Source organism: Rhipicephalus microplus, chromosome X, assembly GCF_043290135.1.
Source record: "Rhipicephalus microplus isolate Deutch F79 chromosome X, USDA_Rmic, whole genome shotgun sequence".
Taxonomy (NCBI): domain Eukaryota; kingdom Metazoa; phylum Arthropoda; class Arachnida; order Ixodida; family Ixodidae; genus Rhipicephalus; species Rhipicephalus microplus.
In genome coordinates this window covers 129,572,397-129,596,545 of record NC_134710.1, presented here as the reverse complement: position 1 = coordinate 129,596,545, position 24,149 = coordinate 129,572,397, and the positions used below count along the sequence as shown (strand labels likewise).

Genomic DNA, 24,149 nt, shown 5'->3' with positions numbered 1-24,149 from the left:
AGTGAGAGGGATTAATCGGCACTCCCACTCCCCCAGCGCGAAAGACCACTGAGGAGGGAAGAGTCATGGCAGGACATGAGAATGGCTGAAATAGATGGCAAAGCCCGCGCTATGGCGGCGGGCTAGCCTCAATGCTCACAAGGTTAAGTGTCATAAAAACTTTGAAAGCCTTTTTCTCTGAAGTGTGTTTTGGGCACTTAGTGTTGCTTGTGAAAAGTATAGCGTGGCAGTGACTGGGCCAAATTATATATTTTTTTTCATTCCTTGAAGCCTCGTTGACAGGATGGCATTATTCATTACTTTGCTAACGATCTAGTTTTCTTATGTGATAATTAGTGCATGCAAAGCTCTGATGCAATACATGAAACTGATGGGGATGTTATTTGTAAAACAAAAAAAGGAATTGGCAATTTTCGATAATGCCATCCTGTGTCGTGTTTTTTTAAATTAATATCGAAACCCCTGTGACCTTCCTGGAATGGTTTGTTACAATGCTAGGCTTTTCACCAACAGACTGTCATCAGATTATGTAATGTAGTATAACTTGGAAACTACTTGAGATATTGCAATGAAACTTCATATATAGCTATTCGAGACAATCTTCAGTATGCCTGCCAAATTTCGTTACTGTAGGTCAGCAAACAAAAAAGATTTTTTATTGCCTTACAAGGGTATGTTCAAGCATGTAGTTGTCAAATAAGTTTCAGGCATATTTTCTATTTTGAATCATCGACCTATTTCATCAGCTCCTTGACGTTATGAAATAGTGTTATGTCTGAAGTTCACTTTGAACGTTTGTTCTGGCAATACAGTGTGTGGCACTTGTAAATTGTACCTATTTATCGGCAAATTTTTTTTTTTCAGGTGTTTGGCATTGTGGCAGGTGTATTGCTTCAGGATCATGAATCACGGGGCCTGGAGTTTCAACAGCTTCCTTACCATCACATTTTTATGATGCTTTTCCTTGAGCTGAGTGCATCGAGGCAGTTCTGGAAGCCATTGGCTTTCATGTGTTGATGGCCTTCTGCAATACTCTGCATGTTACGCAGCCATGCAAAGCTCCTGCTTTTGCTTACTCCTGGCTAGAACTCATCTCACACCGTGTGTTTTTGGGCAGCTCCTTGCTCTGACTCCACAACAGAAAGCATGGGGAATGTTTGCCCCGCTGCTCAATGACTTGTTCAAGTTTCTGGCTCCCTGGCTTCGCATTGTGGATCTTGAGAACCCCATCCAGCTTCTTTATAAGGTAAGCCTGAAACAACCCTCTGGGATTCCTGTGCTTCTGCAAGACGTATCCCTTCTCTCTTGCAGGGCACGTTGCGGGTGCTGCTGGTGCTGCTCCATGACTTTCCACAGTTTCTGTGCGATTGTCACTATGATTTCTGTGACTTGATTGCAGCAAACTGTATTCAAATGCACACCCTAATCCTTAGTGCATTTCCTCAACACATGCGACTGCCTGATCCTTTCACTTCGAACCTGAAGGTGGAAGTACTGCCAGAAATAACGCAAGCCCCTAGAGTCCTTACCAATTTCGCTTCAGTCATCCAGCCTCAGAGCTTCAAAAAGGCAAGTGTTGAAACATAGAACATCTATAGTACTTGACTCTCTTGTTGTCTCTTCTTTGTCTATGATGGGGGCGCATCTGTGGTCTCAGTAAAGCCTGATTATGATTTACACATTTTTAGGGATAGAGATTATTTTGCTCTTTATTAACTTCTAGACATGACAGCCCAGAGTTTGTAGTTTCACACATTTTACAGCTGAGCTGTCTTGCCTCCCATCTGTCCATTTTGTGATGTAGATGGTAAACTATCATACTGGTGTGCACTTTCTTCTTGACCTGCTGCATTTTCTCAACACGCGTGGCTGGGGCGTGCTACCTTGCGGCACCGATTTGTCTTGTGTGGGATGCAATAACTCAGATTGTGAAAGATTAAGTACAGGGAGAGGAAATATACAGAAAGAAAGCTCCTACTTGGAGCCTGTCAGGTCTTTGCAAATAAGTAAATAAAGAGAAAAACATCAAAAGACAGAAAAAAGAAACGGATACAAAAAGATTGAAACGGACACAAAAAAAAAAACTGAGAAGAAAGAAAGGGGGCAGAGATAGAAACATATGCAAAAATATTTTAATGCCAAGAGATATCCAATCGAACCCGATCGATACTTAGCCAATACTCGTGATTTACGTGTCATCACGTGAACACACTGTGCATTGGCACGTGCCTATACTCGGGGACAACTGTTTCTGTGGCAATGAAAGGGCATGTGCTGTCGGCGTGTGTCACCACTGCAGAATATAGCGCCACAAATGCGTCTGTTTTCTGCGTGAAAATTATAAAAAAACATAATTATATCTTCTACGGGATGCTGTTTATAAAGAGACACTGAAGGAACCGAGGAGATATAATTATTTGTTTTTCTTTATGAAGTGTGATTTGGTATTTTGGGCGTGAGAAAACGTTACACATTTTAGTTGCACGTCATAATAAAAATGGCGTCTTCGCCTTTAGGAGAGTGCAAGTCGCCCTCTAGCTATTCTCACGACTCGCCAAAGGAGCTTGTGTCGAATTTCCTTCATAAATGGCTGTGTAAGCAGATGTAGCAAGATTTATGCTGTGTTATTATTCGAACATGGTCGCTATTCGAAAAGCAAGTCTAGCTGGACTGCTTCACAAAGGAGTACATGTGCACTAGCTCCGCCCCCGGTAGCTTTCCCTTTATTGCCACAAACTTGCCACAGAAAATTGTCCCTGGGTATAGTAAAGCCAGAACCATGAGTAGTACTGACCAGTTCTACTCACTCGGCCCCAGCCTTGCACAACTCGGTGATAGCTGCACAAATTGTTTTGTAAACATTTCTGCACAATATGTTGAACACACTTTTTTTTTACCATACATTTGTAGCTCTGTAAATGTGTTGTTGTTTTACATTTCGCTGACTCCCGTGCCTTTTTTAGTGCTCCTTATTAACTCATTCGTTCCTGCACTATTCAAATCGATCACCGGTGGTTGACTCTTTGGTTCATCAATTTTGGCCTGGTATATATGTTTCTCGTGCACCCAGCACTTTCTAGTAGTTAGTCCAGCCACTCAACTTTCAGAATCAATTTGAGTTTGCCCATTTCAGCAACATAGTGATTTGTGAAAGTCGTATTGCGCGAACCAATGTGCATGTGTTGTTGGAAAAATGCACTAACTGGCACACTTGAGAAAAGTGCGTGCCCCTCATGATTACGCTGCAGTAGCATTGAAGGCTGTGGGGTTTATACGTCTTCTGTGCCTGCGCCACGCCATGCAAACAACTTTATAAGGGGGTGTGCACCCCCACAAGTTCTGTAATCAGAAGAACCTTTGCTAGCCAAATATCAAATTATAGAGTCAGCTTCGCAATTTGACAGTGTTTAGCAGTAATAATTCCCAGAAATTTATTCCAGCTATTCAATAAAGAGCTGTTGCTGGAAGTCAGGCAAAATTTATTCTACAAAAAGTATTTCCGAAGGTCTGTCTATGTTTGAAGTTTCGAGTTGAAGGCTTCTGAGCCAGCTTCCAGCAGCTTTGGTTTCACTTGTATCGTTATATCAGACACAGGGTCGGATCTAGTGTTACTATTCCCTCCTATGGCGTCGTCACATGCGCATGGGCATGCACCAGTGCTGTAAAACACACGTACCGCTCGAAACTGCCTTGCAACCCTCCTGTACTGCATGAGGATGAGCTTAGGGTCTGTAGACTACAGAGCCCAAAAAAACTTCAAGTTGCGTGGCAATCATGTTTTGCGTCAGCCCGAGACATCCGCAGCTGTTCATGGGTTTGTTTTGTTTACAGACTCAAGTTGTCTTCTCCGCCACAAGTGCATAGCTACTGACCTTTATGCATGATCTTATAGCTACTCTGGTTATGTGCAAGGTCCACACTTTGCTGTGGCACGGTGTGCTGGTGGCGGATGCAGAGCATCTCCTAACGACGAAAAGGCAACCAGAGCATATCTTGGTTCTGACTATAGAGCAGCACTGTGATGTACGTGATATGTGTGCAAAAGATCTTCAGTTCTCCAATTTGTGCGCGGTAGTGGAAAACAACTGTGAGGACACTGGTGCACATGAAAAAATGCACCAATGTGGTCAGCTTGGGAGGACGAAGACGACGATTTAAGACATCAGCATGAGGACACTGTGTCAGCGGCATGAGAGTAAAGTGGCCCAACCAGCAGGTACCACGAAGATTTCAGGCGCCAATGATTTGTTGACGCGGCAACCCAGAAAGCCCCAATTCCGACGGGTCGACCCAAGGAGTGCCACGGCAGTCGGCGAGGGGCTCTTGGATCGGTCAGGCAGAAGTAGGGTGGAGGCAGTTCGCCAGCATTACGGTCGTGCTTTGCCCCGAGTGCCTGGCAGAGGTCAAGAGTCAGAGCGGCCTGCTTCGCTTGACCTCAAGCTTTGACGGTCCAGGGAGCCAGGGGGAAGCCACCGGGTCCACTGTCTGGCATTAGCCTGAATGCTTGGCTGTGGCCCCTGGTCCATGCGTTGGAGAAGAAGACTGCCTGCCTTCGTCGGCCCCATCTTCGGCACCAACCTGCTTCGTCGGTGCATACGCCTGAGCGTCACCCTCCTCCTCGCAGAGTTCCTCCTCTAATGGCATCCCTGTGCTTGTGTGTGGCTGCATTTCCGATGGAGGCGGAAATGTTGTAGGCCCGTGTACTCAGATTTGGGTGCACGTTAAAGAAGCCCAGGTGGTCAAAATTTCCAGAGCCCTCTACTATGGCGCCTCTCATAATCAAATTGCGGTTTCGGGACGTTAAATCCCACATATCAATGAATCAATCAATCAATCCCTGTGCTTGTGTCTGCTGTTCGTGGACGTCCGCGACGCCTCAGTAGCAGTTTTGCTCACCGGCGAGACTGTTTTGGTTATGATTGGACTAGGCTTCTTTTTGCGATGCTCAGAGCATTGTACATAGCTTGTAAGTTGTTTTGTTCTCATTAGTGCGTGTTGTGTGTTTCATATTCGTGTGTTGTTTTTATAAAGTGTGTAAAACAGAAAGCAGCCTCGCCGATTTTCTTAAGAGCTTTGCTGTCTTCGACAGAGCGCGCTCTTATTGGTCTCTTTATTCCAAAGTACCCCATCACAAGCACGAAACTTTTTAGAACTTCACGCTATATCGTTTTTTTCATACAATGTGCAAAATGCTAAGAAATATGCTTGCATGCAAAAATAGGAATGCCAACCTATGTGGAGTCAGGTGGCTCATGGAAAAAGGTTACGCTAGACGAAATAGCAAAGTTCATTGGACACCTGGCTTATAGAGGTATTATTCACATCATGGGTTTCTATCGATATTTGAACACTTGGAGGCTTTTATCCCAAAAAGGCAAAACTTTACCGAGTACGAGCAACGAAGCAGTGTCTCAGTTCTGATTTTTTTGTCTATCTGAACCAAAACATTTTCTACAACATTTATTATTGTTTACAGTGTTTCTGGGCCATTATTTTTAAAATGTGTATTCTGAGTTTTCTTTAAGTATTTTTGCATTTATACTGTTTTTTATTGCACTGTTTACCAGCTGGCAACCAAAACTTACACACTTCTCACATTTTTATTCATCCTATATTTTTGTTGCTCTACAAGATATATTTTTTGGAAAGAGCATTACATTTTTCTAAATTTGGTATGTTGCAATGCGTCCTGGAGTACTTTCCGAACTTGGGAGAACAATATTCCCAAGACATATGAAAAATAGCCATTTTCGCATGGTAACAAAAGAGTTAATGTGTATAGGCATTATGTCCTAACACTGCGACCTGATACTGCCAACATTCCATCCTCTGTTTGCAAAACTTATCTTTGCTGCATGCCACCGCTTAAAGAAGCAATATTCTGGCTCTTTTTGGTTTAACGAATTTCAATTTAGTGGGCTTCAATAGTCTGCTGTGTTATTATTTAAACTTGAACAAACCTTTGTGTGTAGTTATGTTAACTCACCTGTAGTACTACCACAGGCATTGCAGGCATTATTAAATGTGAAGCTTTTTGGGATTGGGCATTTTTTTGCAATCAACACTGTAATAATGGTGCCGTCAGGGTTTTCGTGTACATATTTTTAGTGTAAGAAGTGCTGGTGATGCCACATTAAGTGGCTACTTGCGCATGGCTAATTGGTATGGCCAAAAGCGGCAGAAGAACACACATCTGCTCGTGCCACGCCGCGGTGGTCTTGTGGCTAAGGTACTCGTCTATTGACTCGCAGGTCGCGGGATCGAATCCCGGTTGCGGTGACTGCATTTCCGATGAAGGCGGAAATGTTGTAGGCCCATGTGCCTCAGATTTGGGTGCATGTTAAAGAACCCCAGCTGATCAAAATTTCTGTAGCCGTCCTCTACGGCGTCTCTCATAATCATATGGTGGTTTTGGGACGTTAAACCCCACACATCAATCAATCAACACCCATCTGCTCGTGACTTGGCAGCGACATTTTTGGTGCAAAATTTAAGGGGGCAAACTAGTTTTTAGGACCCAAAATCGACCAAAAAAATAAATTTGAAAAAAATGGCATATTTAGTTTCCGCAAGCACGTTACTTTGTTGAAATTTTTATGCTCCGGGAAGTGGTAATTTTTTTGTAATGTCATTCTGGCTGAGTATAATCTGGTGTCAGCAAAATGCAGAACCCCCCAAAAATGGGGAGCCTACTTTGAGGCATCTTAATAATTTGCCAGCACCCATGTTCGAAGCTCTGCTGCTAATCTATAAGCGCCTTGTCAAAAAGAGTTTCTACAAATGTGTCAAAAGTATAAATGAAAGCCTGTAAATTAATGCTGTAGGCCCGTGTGCTCAGATTTGGGTGCACATTAAGGAACCCAGGTGGTCAAAATTTCCGGAGCTCTCCACTACGGCATCTCTCATAATGATATGGTGGTTTGGGGATGTTAAACCGCATATATCAATCAAATGAAAGCCTTTATTCACATATTCAGGCTTTGGCATTTAATTAAGGAATAGCATGCCTCGCTATTAATAGTTGAATCTGCAGAAGCCAAGGTAGTTATGAAGTTAATTTGTGGCAATTTGGGAACCTCATTAAATATCTTTGCTGATCTCAATACAAAACCCAGTCTCCTAAGCATCAAATGGATGAGTGAGGAAGACAGCCACAGAGCAGCTGAGTCAAATCTCCAGCATTCCGTAGCCAAGAGTGTTCAGTTTGCACTAAATAAGGGCCTTAGCAATGCTAAGTGGTTGTCACATAATATTTTTTGTGTTTATTGGTGCCCGCATCGCAAGATATGTACACCCTAGTTGTGTTTTGAAGAAACTGTGTATTATTGGTTTTTTTAATTTTTCTCAAAATGAAAATTCACAACTGTGTAATGTTGAGGCCATGATATCTGGGCAGCTAGAGAAAGTACAACAAGAATCCTTTTAGCAACAGAAACCTGCATGTGTATAAAATCGAAGTATGGGAGCAGAATTTAGAGCAGAAGCGTTTTTAATTACTCATCGAAATAGTAACACAATACAAACTGCTTTTTAATAATAGGAAGTTCATTCTGCAGTAAATTAATTAAGGTCAAAAACAACAAAAAAACATGCATACTTCGAGCGCTAGTCATTAGACTGTGTTGCAATATTCTAAATATCACTTTTCAAACACTTTTCTTTCTATCGATACCATAAACAATAAGGAGTGAGCTTGAGTTATCTAAGGAACAATATGAGTTACAGGAAAAGCAATAAATATTTGAAATAAGCTGAAAAAACTGCAGAAGCCTGTGTAGTTTCATCAAGATCGCTGAAGAAATTAATAAAGAATTGTCTAAGATGCTACTCCTTTAATGCTGCTCTCCTGCTTGTTTCAGGATTTGGACTCCTATATCAAAACATGGGGTCCTGTGACATTTCTATCAGAACTTCGCAGCAATCTTCAGGCAACAACTGAACCTGGCATTAACTACAATGTGCCATTGATGAATGCACTGGTGCTCTATGTGGGCACCCAGGCCATTGCTTACATTCAAAGCAAAAGCCTGATTCCCAGCATGAGCACAATTACTCATTCATCGCTCATGGACATATTCCAGAACGTGGCTGTTGACTTGAACACTGAAGGTAAGAGCAGAGGAGAGCACCTGTTTCAGCGGCTTATTTTTTATGGCATCAGTTACCTGAGGCTAACAGAAAATGTTTGTTGTATTGAACATGTGGCTATGGACATTATGTCTGTGACAAAAGCCCAAGAAAGATGTTCTGTACATCAGTGCAGTAATTTACTGATTGAGCTCTGTCAGCCAGTCATTAAGCGTGCAGACAGAAGCCACATTTTGTGCCATCAGTAAATGCAACTATGGGATATGATGTAATGGTTGTGGTCATTATATAATTTATGTAGAATGCATGCTTTTGAATGTGACGCTTTTTTTTTTGCAAAAATGCACTTTCAATCTACCACCTACATCAGGATGCTCTCAAGGTCATCTACTTAGCTTGGTAATTATACACCGAAATTGGCATAGCTGGGTATGAGTGTAGGACAATAATGATTGACAGGCTATGGAATCACTGACGTGCCAGTTGTGTACAGGTGTGCGCATAAGTGTGCAGCCCACGTGGCCGAAGGCATCCAGGCGTTATCTAGCGACGAGATGCCTGCTGCGGTGTGCATGCGACCCGTCAAATCAGTTGGCCTTTGATGGCGCTCTCTCTGATGTGCTCGTAGCCAAAACAACAACTGGGTGTCGCTGTCTTTGCTCCATCCAATTTGTGCCTTTTTTTTTTAACATAGCGGCCGTGACTGCACCAGTTCCAGTTCCAGGCCTGTATTGTTATTTATACCGGTCTGTTAGCATAACTAAGCGTAGCAAGCCTCGCAAGACCTGATGGAGCCAAGCACACCAAATTACATTTTCTCAGCCCAGCTTGCCCTTGTTACGCTAAGCCAAGCTGAACTTAAATGAGCCTCGCTATGATGGAACAAGCACTAATAAGTACGAAGACGAATATAAAATGAGTTTTAAGGTGAATCAGATTTATTTGCACCTAATGAGACTAGACTCTGATTAGTAATTAGTATTTTTTTCTGCTTGGATTCACCCCGCCGCGGTGGCCTAGTGGCTAAGGTACTCATCTGCTGACCCGCAGGTCGCGGGATCGAATCCTGGCTACGACGGCTGCATTTCCAATGGAGGCGAAAATGTTTTAAGCCCGTGTGCTCAGATTTGAGTGCATGTTAAAGAACCCCAGGTGGACAAAATTTCTGGAGCCCTCCACTACAGCATCTCTCATAATCATATGGTGGTTTCGGGACATTAAACCCCACATATCAATCAATCAATCAGCTTGGATTCTCTAGACTCATAAAAATTAATCTTTTCATCATTGCATTCTGCTTTTAGTCCTTGAAAAACCTGTGACAGCTCCTTGTATATCCTTGAATTTTCCCTTTGGAAATCTGTACTAACCATGTTAATGGGTATAGTGTCAGTAGGGAGTAATTAGTTTCTTCCTGGGTTTGGCGCCTTTAAGCTTATAGGGAAGTCAACTTAGTCTAATTGGCCACGATAAGATTTGCCTCATTTTGGCTAATTTTGCTAGGCTAAATTAAATAATAGCTTGATCAACTTGATCAACCTTCGTGACCCATCCGGCCGCCTCGCACGATGGGCCATTCGTTTGCAAGAATAGGTTTTCATCATTTCATACAAGACTGACCGTCTACACGCTGATGCGGATTGCCTCTCTAGGATGCCGCTACCCACGACAGATTGTGAAGCCGATAACATTGACTACCTTGTCGCTTCTTTGTCGTCTGGCTTTTCCGATGCCGTGACTTTTGCCACTGAGCAGCGTAATGACCCAAGCTTGAAAGCTCTCTTTCTTGGAGCAAGGAAGTCAATAAGCAAAGGACGATTCTGCGTGCGAAATCGTCTTCTTTACCAGAGAAACTTGTCCATGATGGGCTCCCGCTTTGTGCTGGTTGTTCCTGTGTCCCTCCAAACGTCTGTTCTGCATCTCACGCATGATGACCCCAGCTCTGGCCATCTAGGAACCGCACGAACACTTAGTCGCACGAAAGAGTGGTTCTATTGGCCGAAAATGAACAAGACAATTCAAAGCTACGTGGCCAGCTGTATGCAGTGTCAGAGCCACAAGCAGCCCACCTCTGATCCAGTCGGTCACCTGCAACTTGTAAAGCCTTCCGGTTCCCCTTTGAAAATGTCGGCATTGATCTGATGGGACCATTTGCACGCCCCTCAAAAGGTAATCGGTCGATAATTGTATGTGCCGACTACCTGACGTGGTACTGCGAGATGGCTGCCTTATCCTCCGCCACGGTAGTCCAGGTTTCGGAGTTCCTGTTGCATTCAGTCATCCTCCGACACGGGCCACCTCGAGTGATTGTAAGTGACCGTGGACGACCATTTACCGCTGATATTGTGGAATCATTACTTCGTTTGAGTGCCTCCAAGTTCCGACACTCAACTGCGTATAATTCACAAACTAACGGCCTGACCGGGCGCACAAACCAAACGTTCATCAACATGTTTTCAATGTACGTCGCCTCCGACCACAAAAACTGGGATGAAGTATTACCATTCGTTATGTATGCCTTCAACGCGGCGAAACACGAAACGACAGGCTACAGCCCTTTCTATCTGCTCTACGCCCGCTCACATCGACATATGCTGGACACTATCTTTCCATTTGTCGTCCATGATGATTTAACAACTGCGGAAACTTTGTGTCGTGCGAAAGAGACACTTCTATTCACCTGCTTACGAACACTGGCAGTGCAAGAGTCCTCCAAAACTCGCTACGACAGTCAACACCGACATGTAACTTATGCCTCGGTGATCTAGTGTGGTTGTGGACGCCAATACCCAGACGTGGCTTGAGCCAAAAGCTACTGGCACACTACGCCAGTCCGTTCGTGATACTCTATCATCTCAACGAGGTCAACTATGAAATTGCACGTGTCACCACTAGTGCCCGACGTTCACGCAAGACAGAGGTGACGCATGTTGCCCGCCTGAAGCCGTTTACACGAAGGATACAAGAATGACTTACCCAGAGGGCTTCGTCTGAGACAGGAGGAATGATACGAAGTGTCATTACCAGGAAAAACAAGGGAAGCACGGGTAGAGAAGGAAGATGACGTTGCTTCTACTGTGATTGCGGACTAAGTGCCCATTAACCCCCCTCCCCCCTCTTTAAGTTACTTTACCTTACGGAACAATATGAATAAGAACGGAGGCTGCATTGCATCCATGCGGGCAGGCGAGCAGAGTATGTTCTGCTCTTGCTTTTTTATCTAGTGGTATCGGGCTGCATTCTAAATCGAAAAGCGTGTCTCTGCTAGCTGTATCCAATCATCAAGACTGCCACCAGTGGAAACCAGGGCCAAACAGCAGCATTTAACAAGTCATTTGTCCAAAATAAAACTAGCATAATAAGCAGCAGGCGGCACATGTAACGATTTTTTTAATCTGATCACCACCCCAAAGCTGCCTCTTATCGCCCCGCGTAATTTCAAAGAATGCGATAGGCAGGTAGTCTACATTATTTGTAAGCAGTTTTATAGAAGGAAAACTACTATGTCTACAAGGTGTTTGTGGTGGCACGATCACCTACACCGGTCAATTAGCATTAAACAAATTTTGTCTTGGATTACGCATGTGAGGAATACTCATTGCTGAGATGCCTCTGTTTAACTTAGTGCTCTAGCATTTTCATTTTTTCGCTTGCCTGTGTATTCTCAGAGTAAAGGTGTTTGATCAACATCAATGATTGCTAAGGTTTTATATGCCAAACAAGGTACGATTATAAGGCACACCGTAGTGTGGGTACCAGAATTAATTTTGACCACTTGGGGTTCCCTAATGTGCCCATAAAATTAAGTACACAGGTGCTCTTTGTATTTCATCCGCATTTAAATGCAGCCGCTGTGGCCGAGATTCTGACACCATACATGTTATGCTACCAGGTGGTTTGCTTGATCAACAGCCACAATACAAACAGCACATTGGGAATACATAGCACGCCAGAAAAAAAAATTAAATCGACGCAGCTACCCCTTGCCTTTATTTTTCTATTGCAGAAGTGGGTAGCATAGTATCAATGCAGCACATACTTATCGATGTAGATGTGTCAGCCTGCACAAGATTGATGCATATCTCATCAAGCAGTTTTTAAACTGTTGAGGAAAAAATCTCAATTACAATGCAACACTGCTTCTTCGACACCATAAGCATACATTGGTGCAGCCTGCATTGCAGAGCTTCCCAATGACGTTGAATGTGCACACTACTATGTGCTCAATTTACACAAAGACGTTGATCCACCTTTGTAGGGTTTCTTTTAAAACCAAACAGTGTGGCATTAAGAGCTTGTTGACTGCTCTGCATGAAATTGATTCCCACAAAGTGTGAAAGCCCACTGTAATGACGTTTTTAGCTTTAGCCACCCTAACCTAAACAAGTTGCACCATTGGCCTTTGTCGGGATTTGCTGTTTGTCTTGTCAAATTATTTGAAACTTCAAATACTAGTTATTCAAAAGTCTAATCGAATTATTCTATTAAGTATTACAGTTGTAGAGAGGAAGAAGATTATGTGCCGCAGTGGGGCACGCCTTTAGCGAGAGGAGCCAAGCGCGAGCGTTTCCCCGAGGGCTGTGATTCCTGGCTCCGTTGCTGCCGCCCGCTTTCCGCATCAATAGACCTGCTGTTCAAGTACTACTTGCACCAATAAACCCCGTTTTAGAGTGGTGGAGGTGCGGGGTAACTCAACCTGGAACTCCGCAACAGGAAACTACCTGCCATCCCAGAAATGGCTGAAGAAAACACCCAGCAAGGTACGACTCAGCCTCCGATGGTCATCGTGCCCACTGCACTACGGGTGCGCGATCCACCTTTCTTCGACGGTACCGATGAGCAAGACGTAGATGATTGGCTGTCGACATTTGAAAATGTAGGGGCAAGCAACAAGTGGGACGACACATCGAAGCTGCAATATGTACCCTTCTACCTGAAAGAGGTAGCGAGTCTCTGGTTCAACAACCACCACTCAGAATTCGCCACTTGGGGTGCTTTTAAGCTACGCATTACCGATGTATTCGGTCGCTCCGAGGTACGCAAGCTCCGTGCCGAACAGCACCTACGGGGACGCGCACAGCTTCAGGGGGAAGGCTTCACAAGCTACATCGAGGATGTGCTCGACTTGTGCAAGCGCCTTGACCCTTCAACGATCGAAGCAGACAAGATCAAACACATCTTGAAAGGGATAGACGACGACGCCTTCCAGATGCTGCTGGCCAAGGGCCCACGTACCGTGTCCGAACTCACCACTCTTTGCCAGAGCTTCGAGGAATTGCGCAAACAACGGGTCATGACACGGCGGCCAGCGGCTCCCGACGAAACTCTTGCGGCATTGACCCTAGGTGCAGACCACAACACAATCATGTCGGAAATCAAACGATATGTGCGCGAGGAGGTGGCCCGACAACTTTCGTGTCTGTCGTATCAATTGGCAACGGAACCCTCTTCTGAGCGTCTCGCGCCCGCCATCAGACAGGTAATACAGGCGCAGGTCTCGGAGGCACTGCCGCTTGTCTCTGAGACAACACCTGTCACCACGCCATTGACTTACGCTGCTCTTGCTGCTACTCCACTACGGCCTCCACTTCAGCTGATTCCCCAGCCTCTACGAGTACCAACGACGCCATTTCCAGCAACACAACAGCGCTATAACGGAAACCCTTGGCGCACAGTTGACAATCGTCCAATCTGTTACGCATGCAGATATCCAGGCCACGTGTAGTGCTTCTGTCGCCGGCGCTTCGCAACGGGCCCGGCTGCAGCTCCGAGGTACTCTGACGACTCTTTCTCGGCCCCGTACAACGCGCAACGAGAAATTCCCCGTCAATGCTACCGACAATCAGTGCAACACGGCCCGTCTCCATCCGAACTAGACCACCACCCTGCTGCCGACTACCGACCATTCGGTCCCCGTCGCTCATCCTCACCACGCCGCTACCATTCTCCGTCCCTGCTGCGTCGCCGACCGAACCCCGTAGAGACGGAAAACTGACTGCCGCAGCTCCGGAGGCACGAGCTGCGAAATCGTCGCATTGTAGAAGTCCTCGCCCGTCCCCCACAAACGTTCTGGAACTGTTTGTTGAAGGTCTACGAACTCTTGCGCTTGTTGACACGGGTGCCGCCGTATCTGTGATGATTCGAAAACTCTCCCGTTCGATACGAAAAGTAACGACGACGCCTTCCGACGTATTGCTGAATTCCGCGAGCACGCAACCTATTCGACCAGTCGGAGCATGTACGGAGAGAGTAATCATTCAGGACGTCCTGTACCACATCGAGTTTCTCGTGTTGGCCACTTGTTCCCACGACGTGATACTTGGATGGGATTTTTTGTCACGCCACCATGCCGTAATTGACTGCACTCGTGCGCAGGTGGAATTTTCTGTGTTTTCTGATGCGCCATCTACCCACAATGAGCTCACTCACTCTGGCAAGCTTCTTGTTGCTTCCGACATAGATGTTCCCCCTCTTAGTGTCATCATTGTCCCCGTCAATCGCATTAAATTGTCCGGCTCTACCGTTGTGTTCTCCCCATCTGACGTTTTCAGCCGCCGCCACGGTAAGTCTCTGCCATACGCCGTTCTGCCACCTCACCAAGATACTTCCGGAATTGTCGTTTGCAATCCTAGCTCATGCCCTCTCACTTTAGGAGCTCACGAAACACTGGGCTATGTTCTTCCTGTTGATGACAACGTTATTGTGTCTATTGAGTCCCACGACCCTGGCCAGCAACTTCAACTGAACGCTCTTACTCCTCCTTTTACGCGGGATGACTACTCCTCGGATATCTTCGATCGTTCCATCGGCAGCAAGCTTCCTCTGGATCAACAGAACCAGCTAATAACCCTTCTGCATGAATTCCGTGATTCATTTGACCTTCCTCAAAAGGCACTGAGTGAAACTAACACCGTCGCTCACACAATCTACACTGGAACGCACCCTCCTTTGCGGCAACGCCCCTACCGCGTATCACCCAAGGAACGAAGTGTAATTGCAGAGCACGTGGACGATATGCTTCAGCGCGGTGTCATCAAGCCATCTTCTAGCCCCTGGTCTTCACCTGTTGTGCTAGTGAAGAAAAAAGATGGTTCGATGCCGAATTCTTTTCTTCGCTGGACTTACGTTCAGGTTACTGGCAGGTTCTAATAGCAGAGTGTGACCGTTCCAAAACAGTGTTCGTTACGCCGGATGGCCTATACGAATTCACGGTTATGCCATTCGGTCTGTGCAATGCACCTGCAACGCTTGAACGAATGATGGACAGCATTTTACACGGCCTTAAATGGCAGATATGCTTATGTTACCTTGATGATGCTACCGTATTTTCTCCTGATTTCCCTACCCACGTCGACCGTCTGCGCACAATTTTTCAGTGCCTTACTAAGGCAAACCTCCAGCTTAACCTAAAGAAGTGCCGCTTCGGGGCTCGCCAACTTACTATACTTGGTCACGTTGTGTCAAAGGATGGAATTTGCCCCAACCCGGACAAACTTCGAGCCGTAGCCAACTTTCCGAAGCCGACTTCACTCAAAGAACTTAGGAGCTTCATCGTCTTGTGCTCGTATCTTCGCCGTTTCGTCCACAACTTTGCATCAATAATAGCCCCACTTACGCAACTACTGAATGGTCCAGCTAATCTTTCTAACTGGACCTCAGCATGTGACGAAGCCTTCCTTACACTGCGCCACCTGCTTACGTCGCCACCCATTCTACGCCATTACGACCCAAGTGCCCCCACTGAAGAGCACACAGACGCCAGTGTCGTTGGTCTGGGAGCAGTACTCGCGCAACGAAAGCCCGGTATTCCAGAGTACGTCGTCGCATATGCAAGCCGCGCACTCACAAAAGCGGAGATGAACAACTCAGTAACCGAAAAAGAATGCCTCGCAATCGTTTGGGCGTTAAGCAAGTTTCGTCCTTACTTGTACGGACAGAGTTTCGACGTTGTGACCGATCACCACGCACTTTGTTGGTTGCCGTCGCTAAAAGATCCTTCAGGTCGCCTTGGACGTTGGGCTCTTCGCCTACAACAATTTGACATTCGTGTCGTCTACCGCTCAGGACGAAAACACTCTGATGCGGACGCCTTCTCACGATCACCAGTGAGATCCACCGCAGACCTGCATTCGGACACCAACTTCTCCATCGCTCCCATTTCCGTCACAAGCATGTCGTCTGAACAGCGGAAAGACCCATGGATAACATCTCTCCTTAACATTCTTTCCGACTCTTCAACGTCTGCATACCCACGCGCTCTTCGCCGCCAAGCCACACATTTCGCGATACGGGACGCGCATCTACACCGCAGAAACTACCATGCGGATGGTCGTAAATGGCTCTTGGTTATACCACACCACATGCGATCTGATGTCTGTGCGTATTTTCACGCCGACCCACAACATGCTCACGTTGGTGTGTTGAAAACATATCACCGGATCCGCCAGTGTTACTACTGGCGTGGTATGTACACCTTTGTACAAAAATACATTCGGTCCTGTTCATTATGCCAACGACGAAAGACAGCGGCCCATTCACCCGGATTATTACAGCCTCTACCATGTCCGGCGTGCCCTTTCGACCGCGTTGGAATCGCTTTATATGGTCCCCTTCCGTACACTGCCACTGGAAATCGATGGATCATTGTCGCGGTCGACCATCTGACGAGGTATGCTGAAGCAGCTCCACTACCTACGGTTGGTGCACGTGACGTAGCCAATTTCGTCTTGTGACGCTTCGTACTACGTCACGGGGCACCACGTGAACTGCTGAGTGATCAAGGACGTGTCTTTTTATCCGAAGTGCCCTTCCACTCCCCAGGTTTTTCCTCTAAGTTTGGCCCCAAGTTTCACGGTCCTTATCGCGTGGTCGAACGTCGATCTCATGTAACATACGTGATCGAGCGGGTCACCCCATCTACAGACAGGCGACGCCTTAGTCGTGAGACTGTCCACGTGAGTCGTCTCAAGCCCTATCACGACCCACTCCTACTCTCGTCACCTTGACTTGCCAGGATGGCTCGTCTTCGTCGCTGGAGTATTGTAGAGAGGAAGAAGATTATGTGCCGCAGTGGGGCATGCCTTTAGCGAGAGGAGCCAAGCGCGAGCGTTTCCCCCCCCCCCCCCCCCCCCGAGGTCTGTGATTCCTGGGTTCGTTGCTGCCGCCCGCTTTCCGCATCAATAGACCTGCCGCTCAAGTACTACTTGCGCCAATAAACCCCGTTTCACAGTCAACTCTCATTAATTCAATCTTGGAGGGACCTCTGAATTTTTCTTGAATTATCAAGAAGTTTGAATTATCAGAAATTCTCAGACAACTCTGGGTGAGGTGACACCACACATTATGATTAGGCATTGATTTTATTACATTTAAAAATTTTTCGAGTGTTTTTATTTCTTAACTGCATGCAATGAAGAGAAAGCAGAGGTGTAAGGTCCGCAATTTTATCAGCCATTTGCTGCAAATCAGACCTTTTAAAGAAATTGGGAATTGCCAACTACTTCTATGTTATGGGTATGTGCCTTCAACACAAAGCTCTCTACACCAGTTCAGAAGCATCACGGTTTACCATGCGTGTGCTTTGTTTCAAACATTTGTTTACTAGCCAAGCCTTTTTTCTTGAAGGCTCAAGGTGCTCATTTTTTATTTTTAGGCTGTTAAGATTATATAAGCTTACAAATCTTGAACAGTAGTGGGAAAGCAGCAGATATTTCCTGGTATGAAACTGCAAAAAGTATGAATTAACCGAATGATGGAGTTTGAATTAAGAGGCTTTTAAATACATTGAAAGAATAGAGGTCTACCCAAAAAATTTAATTTTGTTTGAATTAACTGAAAGTTTGAATTATCAGAGTTTGAATTATTGCCAGTCTACTGTATTCTATATGAAACTTGAATATTCAAGCATTTTCCCATTTTCTGTTTTTGGTATCTTGACCTAAAAATTTCAGTAGCTGTTCTTTGCTGTCATAACTATATGCAGAAATTAACCCATTTTACTTGTCAATGCAGGACGGTACCTTTTCTTGAATGCAATTGCAAACCAGCTACGATACCCAAACAGTCATACCCATTACTTCAGCTGTATGCTGCTGTACCTGTTTGCTGAAGCGAACACTGAAGCCATCCTAGTACAATTAACAAGGCAAGCTATAAGTATTGAATTTGTTTTGAATTGTAGCATTGTGTGTGGTACTTCTTAGTTTCCTCAATCCATCTTCCCTTCTCTAATTCACAGTATTTGTTTGGGAATATGTAAATGAAAACCTTCAATTTCCCTAGCATAAGTGGAAAGCACCTAATAGTAGAGTGCAAAAAGGAGACTTATGCTTTATTAAAACTCATTGATGGATAGTTGTACCGCTTTTAAATGTGCAAGATATTTACAAGATTACCTGCACGCCACAATTTGTTGCATTTGCTAACAGTTCTTGAGCACGAAAATGCCCTTGGGCCTAGAAAGCACCTGTAAAATATTCTTGAAAATAACTTTCAGTTAACTTCTGTAGATTTTGTTTCAGTAGACTGATTACCCCAAGGATTGTGTCTAGTTTACTTGATTTAGTTAAAAATCTCTGCCATAGGGATAGTCTTGCTTCTTGTTTTGTGATGGTTAAAAGAAAGGGGGGCGGGGTGAAGTGGGAGTGTGGATGATTTTTTTTTGAACATTGGCTTTTTCTATTTTGTAATTGCAAAACATTCTGGCATTTTTTGCGCATGTTTCTATGCAGTAGTTAGCTTGTAGCGAGCTGGAAGTACTTAAAATATGATGTCGAAAATTCCCACATTGGTTGTGTTAGCTTGACTAATGATTAAGGGTTTTCTGTAATGTGTAGTGGGGAATTCGCAAGGCAATGACCAGTTGAGATTGGGCCATGCTTTGCTGGGTGGCGCCTTGTTCAGTGGTCTGATCAGGCATTGCTGATGCAGTGGGCAGCTTGCGGCTTCGAAGTTCCAGATTTATGTACCCAGCACCTCCACCACTTTGCAAGGGAGTTTAATAACGACGCCAGGTAGTAGGCAGACAGCCGGTATGGACAAAAATACTCTAGCAGTCCAGCGTCTACAGATCGTGCACGCGCTTGCGCTTCGCACTCAAGATGGTCCCACTGGCCATTGCCTTGCGAATTCCTCACTACAAATGTAGTTTCTTATATGAACTTCAAGCTACTGCTTAGTAAACTTTTAAATGTGTCTAAAAGTACAATATGACCAATAATTAACATTGAATTATCAAGATCTAAATCAAATTACTCACAAGGGGTATCCTATGCTTATTTTAGTGTAGATCTTGCCTCTGTGATGTCAATAACACTGTGTGTGATTGCACAATAATCCAAGTTATGTTGCACAAGTGAAATGTGCACAGAAAATTACAAATTTCCTAAACTCTTGTTTGGCCTTGGTTTACTTTCATTTACCTTTTCTCAATGTTGCAAATTTGTAAAAGAGCGCAGTGAAGGATCATTCAGGGAAAAAGTTAAACTCCATGATTAGACATTTATTGACGAATCAAGTCAATTTTGTTATTTACAGTATACACTGTATTCTTATAAGGGTTGTCCCGAATAATGTTAGCTGCCCTGCTGCGGTGGTCTAGTGGTTAAGTACACGGCTGCTGGTCCACAGGTCACGGGATCGAATCCCAGCTGCGGTGGTTGCATTTTCAATAGACACAAAAATGCTGTAGTCTCGTGTGCTCAGATTTGGGTGCAGGTTAAAGAACCCCAGGTGGTCGAAATCTCCGGAGCCCTAATCTGTTTATAGCAAAGGTGGTGTCTCGGTGGCTACTCTCATGAGCTTTTGCAATAGTAGAACACTCTACTGTTCTTATGCCAATCTGAGAACTACGACAAAGTGGTCCCGTCTCGCTGTCATTTCGTCGGCGTGCCTCTGCTTGATGATCCACTTGTCTGCAATGCCGGTGTCCTCCCGGTCTTATCCGTCATCTGCTAGCTTGTTCTCTCAGCTGCCTGAAATCTACTGTTGGCTATAGAAAGGGATATTGAATGTGTTCTATCTAACCACAGTGGAAGGCAGGCTCTGTTCTGAAGATAAGGCAAATGGTCCCAAAATCACTATATGTTTGAGAGAAGCCGTAGTGGAGAGCTCCGGAAATTTCGACCACCTGAGGTTCTTTAAAGTGCACTCAAATCTGAGCACACGGGCCTACAGCACTCTAGCTTCCATTAAATATGCAGCCGCCACAGCCTGGATTCGATCCCACGACCTGCGGGTCAGCAGCCCAATTTTTAACCTTAGCCACTAGACCACAGCAGCGGGGAAAAAATCACTGAAGTTCTGAATTATTGACATTTCTAAGCATTTAGTGTTTTGCTTTGACTACAAATGCACAATTTCACATTATTGTTTACCTGCCGATTTCCTTCAAGGGTATTGCTCGAGCGCCTCATTGTGAATCGTCCACACCCATGGGGTCTCCTAGTAACCTTTATCGGCCTGATCAAGAACCCAACATTCAAGTTCTGGAGCCATGAATTTGTGCGTTGTGCTCCAGAAATTGAAAAGTAAGCAAACATTTTTGTTGGTGTAATTTTCATGCATAAATCAAGAGTACACAACTTAAGTGTACATCTAGTTGAGTGGCGGTGCAAAAAAAGGCACGAAAATAAAAAAAAGGTCTCAAGTTCCCGTACTAGCTGTTTGCATGAGATTTCTAACTTTTAACTTTTTCTGGTGTTAGTCCCCCCCTTTCCACACCCACATAGAGTAGCACTACGGAAGTCTCATTATTGTGAAGATGAGATTCAGATTGGCATAAAACTAGCAAGAACGGTAATTGTAAGGGATTGTTTTTAGGCCAAGTAGTCTTCTTTTATTCATTCTTGGTAAGGGCCTCGTTCAGGCAGATTACCAAGCCTGCGGTAGTGTCAGAGAGATTATTGGTCAGCTACCGGCTTTTGAAAAGATCACATGCTATGTGACATTACCAGGCAGAGAAGAGTGTTTCACACTCTCCGTCAAGGCTACTAACAGCACTGATTAACACTCCCAAGTTTAGTATGCACAGATATATGCATCATAATGTGTACAAAAGGATAAAAACTGCTGTTGCTCAATCGTATCATTGGACTGGTTACAGTCGAATCCCGCTATACAATGATATTTCCGCCAAAACGAACAATTTTCGATTTTCTGTCAGCCACTCATAGAAAACAATGTAAATATGTCTTTTCACAACAAATACTTTTCCTAGATATTTTTGCTTTAAGGAGACAGAATGATCTTCGGGAGCAAAAAGTGACAAAAAAATTCATTTTTTAAAATTGACATATTTGGTTTCTGCAAATATTTTTTTATCTCTCTGCAAATTTTCACACACCAAGAAGTGGTAATTTTTTTGTAATGTCATTCTAACTGTCCGTATTCTTGGTGCTGTTAACATGCAAAACCTGGAAAAAACTGGGGAACCGACTTTGAGGCTTCTTTATAATTTGCCGGCACCTATGTTAGAAGCTCTCTACGAATTTATGATCACTATATGAGGATTACAAAACATGTGCACCATGATTCTTGCTTTTTGAAAAAGCTGTGTGTTCTCAGTTTTTTTTTCATTTTCTCAAAAAAGTAAATTTACGACTGTTCTATTTTGAGGCCTCAATATCTCTACAGCTAGGCCTGGTACAACAATACTTCTTTTTGCAATGGAAACCTGTATGTGTGTAGAATGCAAGTATGGGAGCAGAATTTAGAGCACAAGCCTTTTTAATAAATTATTCATCAAAATTGTACCATAATTCCAACTGCTTTTGAAAATGGATAGTTCATTTTGCTGTAAAATAACCAAGAAAGGCATAAAAACAATAAACTCTTGCATACTTTCAATCTCCTGTCATTAGTCTATGTTGGCATATCTTAAATATCACTTTTAATTAAGCACTTTTTTTTCCTATGGCGGCCTTAAACAATAGGGGGTGAACTTAAACGGTATCTCAGGAACAAGATGAGTAACAGGAAAACTAAATAAATATTTAAAATCAGCAGAAAACACTGCATAATCATGTGCAGTTTGATCGAGATCACTGAAGAAATAGACATTTTTTTTAAGACCCGTCTGCATCCATAATGAAGTTTTTGCAGGTACTACCCCATAAGAAATAAGAAAAAGGAACTTGCCTAGGATCGCCGCGAAATTTCGCTACCAACTGAGCCATTTATATAGTCAGCTCGTGGCATCCAGAGCACACGGTCGTATCGCAACAACCTTACTTCATAGGAGTTCTGCCACCACACTTACATCCTGCTAAATTTATCGCCATTGAGATGCTCGGCGACAGCTCGTTCATCTACCATGATGCTGCCGGTGGGCTTGATGCATGTGCGGGCTGCGATCTTCAAGAACCTCCGGCATATGTTTTTTACGTCGTGCTCAAAATTAAAACTACCGCTCATTGTCATTAGTCGTGCGATTATGAATGACAACCAAGCGCCGTAAGGGCGCACACGTGAGCATCGCGCACCTAGTCTCAGCGTACCTGAATTCTGCGGCAACCGCTGTGAACTCAAATGCGGTCTCGTCAAACGCGATCATGGGCGACTACGAAAGTACGTGCATCAACTCATTCTAATGTTTTTTGTTGAAGATGCAAACGAAGATAGCAACGACGCAGGTCTAAGTCACGCTCACAGTCAGCGCAGCACGCACAGATTGAAAACTGAACTGCTGTGCAAGAAACCGCAGTCTCTATCGTGTTGTTCATCGATAGCGAATACGATCTGAAGGTGCGCAGCTAACACAGCCGTAAATTAAAGGTAATAAAGGGTACCGACTTTTTTGTCCTGCACGCCACGGTAGTGCAGAGCTTCATCACTTTCAGTTGCCAACTTGGGCACAAAAATTTTGGTATAACCCACACCTCGGCTTCAGTTCCAAATTTTCTGTATATTTTGATCGCATTATAGGCGATCAAATATGTTCACTCAGTATTCGGCCAGGCATGGCTGAGTAAGCAAGAGTTAAATGCATGCCCTTTCTGGGACGAAAGAACAAGTCATAATCATCAGACCATACTAAATTTTGTAGGCTATAGATAAAATTTCGCTCCAACAAAATTTCTCAACAGTGAATTTTTTTCACACGTCCCGTCAATTTTGTTGTACTAGCAAGATCTGACTGTATTTGAAGGTGGTAAGTTTTCTGTCTCTGCTGGCGACAAGTTATCTTTTTGTATGCTTTAACTTCTCATATTTGTCGCAATTACTACAAATAACGGCCCTCATATTTTCCTTGGCTTGATTGTCTGTTAGTAAATATTTTTCGTATTTTTAACATTTCATTGGATAATAAGACAAAAGTTCTCATGGTAAGTAAAAAATCTGCTGTGGTCAGTGTAGAATATTGATATTCAGATATATGTTAAAATATTCAATGCCCGCACTGTTTATGACGAAGTGGTGTAAACTGCTGCTTCCATTATCCATGTTGAAATTAAAAGTTGGAACATTTGTTCGTCTGCCTGGTAATTGCAGCCGTCAGTAAGAACAAGCTTTCCATGTCATGCGGAATCTCTGTGTTCGTATACCATCACAGAGATATTCCTGCATCCTCAGCAAGTGTGGCTTGCCAGGGCAATGTCTTATTAGAAATTCTTTTTTTCTCCTCTTACAGGCTGTTTGAGTCTGTAGCAAGATCCTGCATGCAGCAGAAGTCACCCACAGAACCTTCTGGTTAGGATGATCCTGATGGATGCATTGTATATAAATTTTCGTTCTAGTAATGAACTCAACACGAAAATATTTTCAAGATTAAACTTACTTTTACACTTATTTTAAAGATTGCAGTCTAGTAATGAACTCACCTTTTTTGTTGAATTTTAAAGATTGCATTGTAGTAATGAACATTGTAGTAATGAGCTCTATGTACAAAAAAAGGCTTGCTTTCCCATTATTTCTATTCCACAACTCTGTGGAAGAATAAATGGTTGAAAGCATTTTCTGTGGAGGTGTTTTTTTCTCTTGCCAAGCAAGTTCGTTCACATCAAGTTGGATCTTGTGTGCTAAATATTGTAGCAACAAGGGTTTGGGGGATTCTATTTTAGATA

General features: G+C 44.1%; 1 pseudogene; it reads left to right on the top strand.

The window, feature by feature from the left end:
• Window positions 1-94: 94 nt before the first annotated feature.
• Window positions 95-24,038, top strand: LOC142775104 (CCR4-NOT transcription complex subunit 1-like; annotated as a pseudogene).
• The last annotated feature ends 111 nt before the right edge of the window (window positions 24,039-24,149 follow it).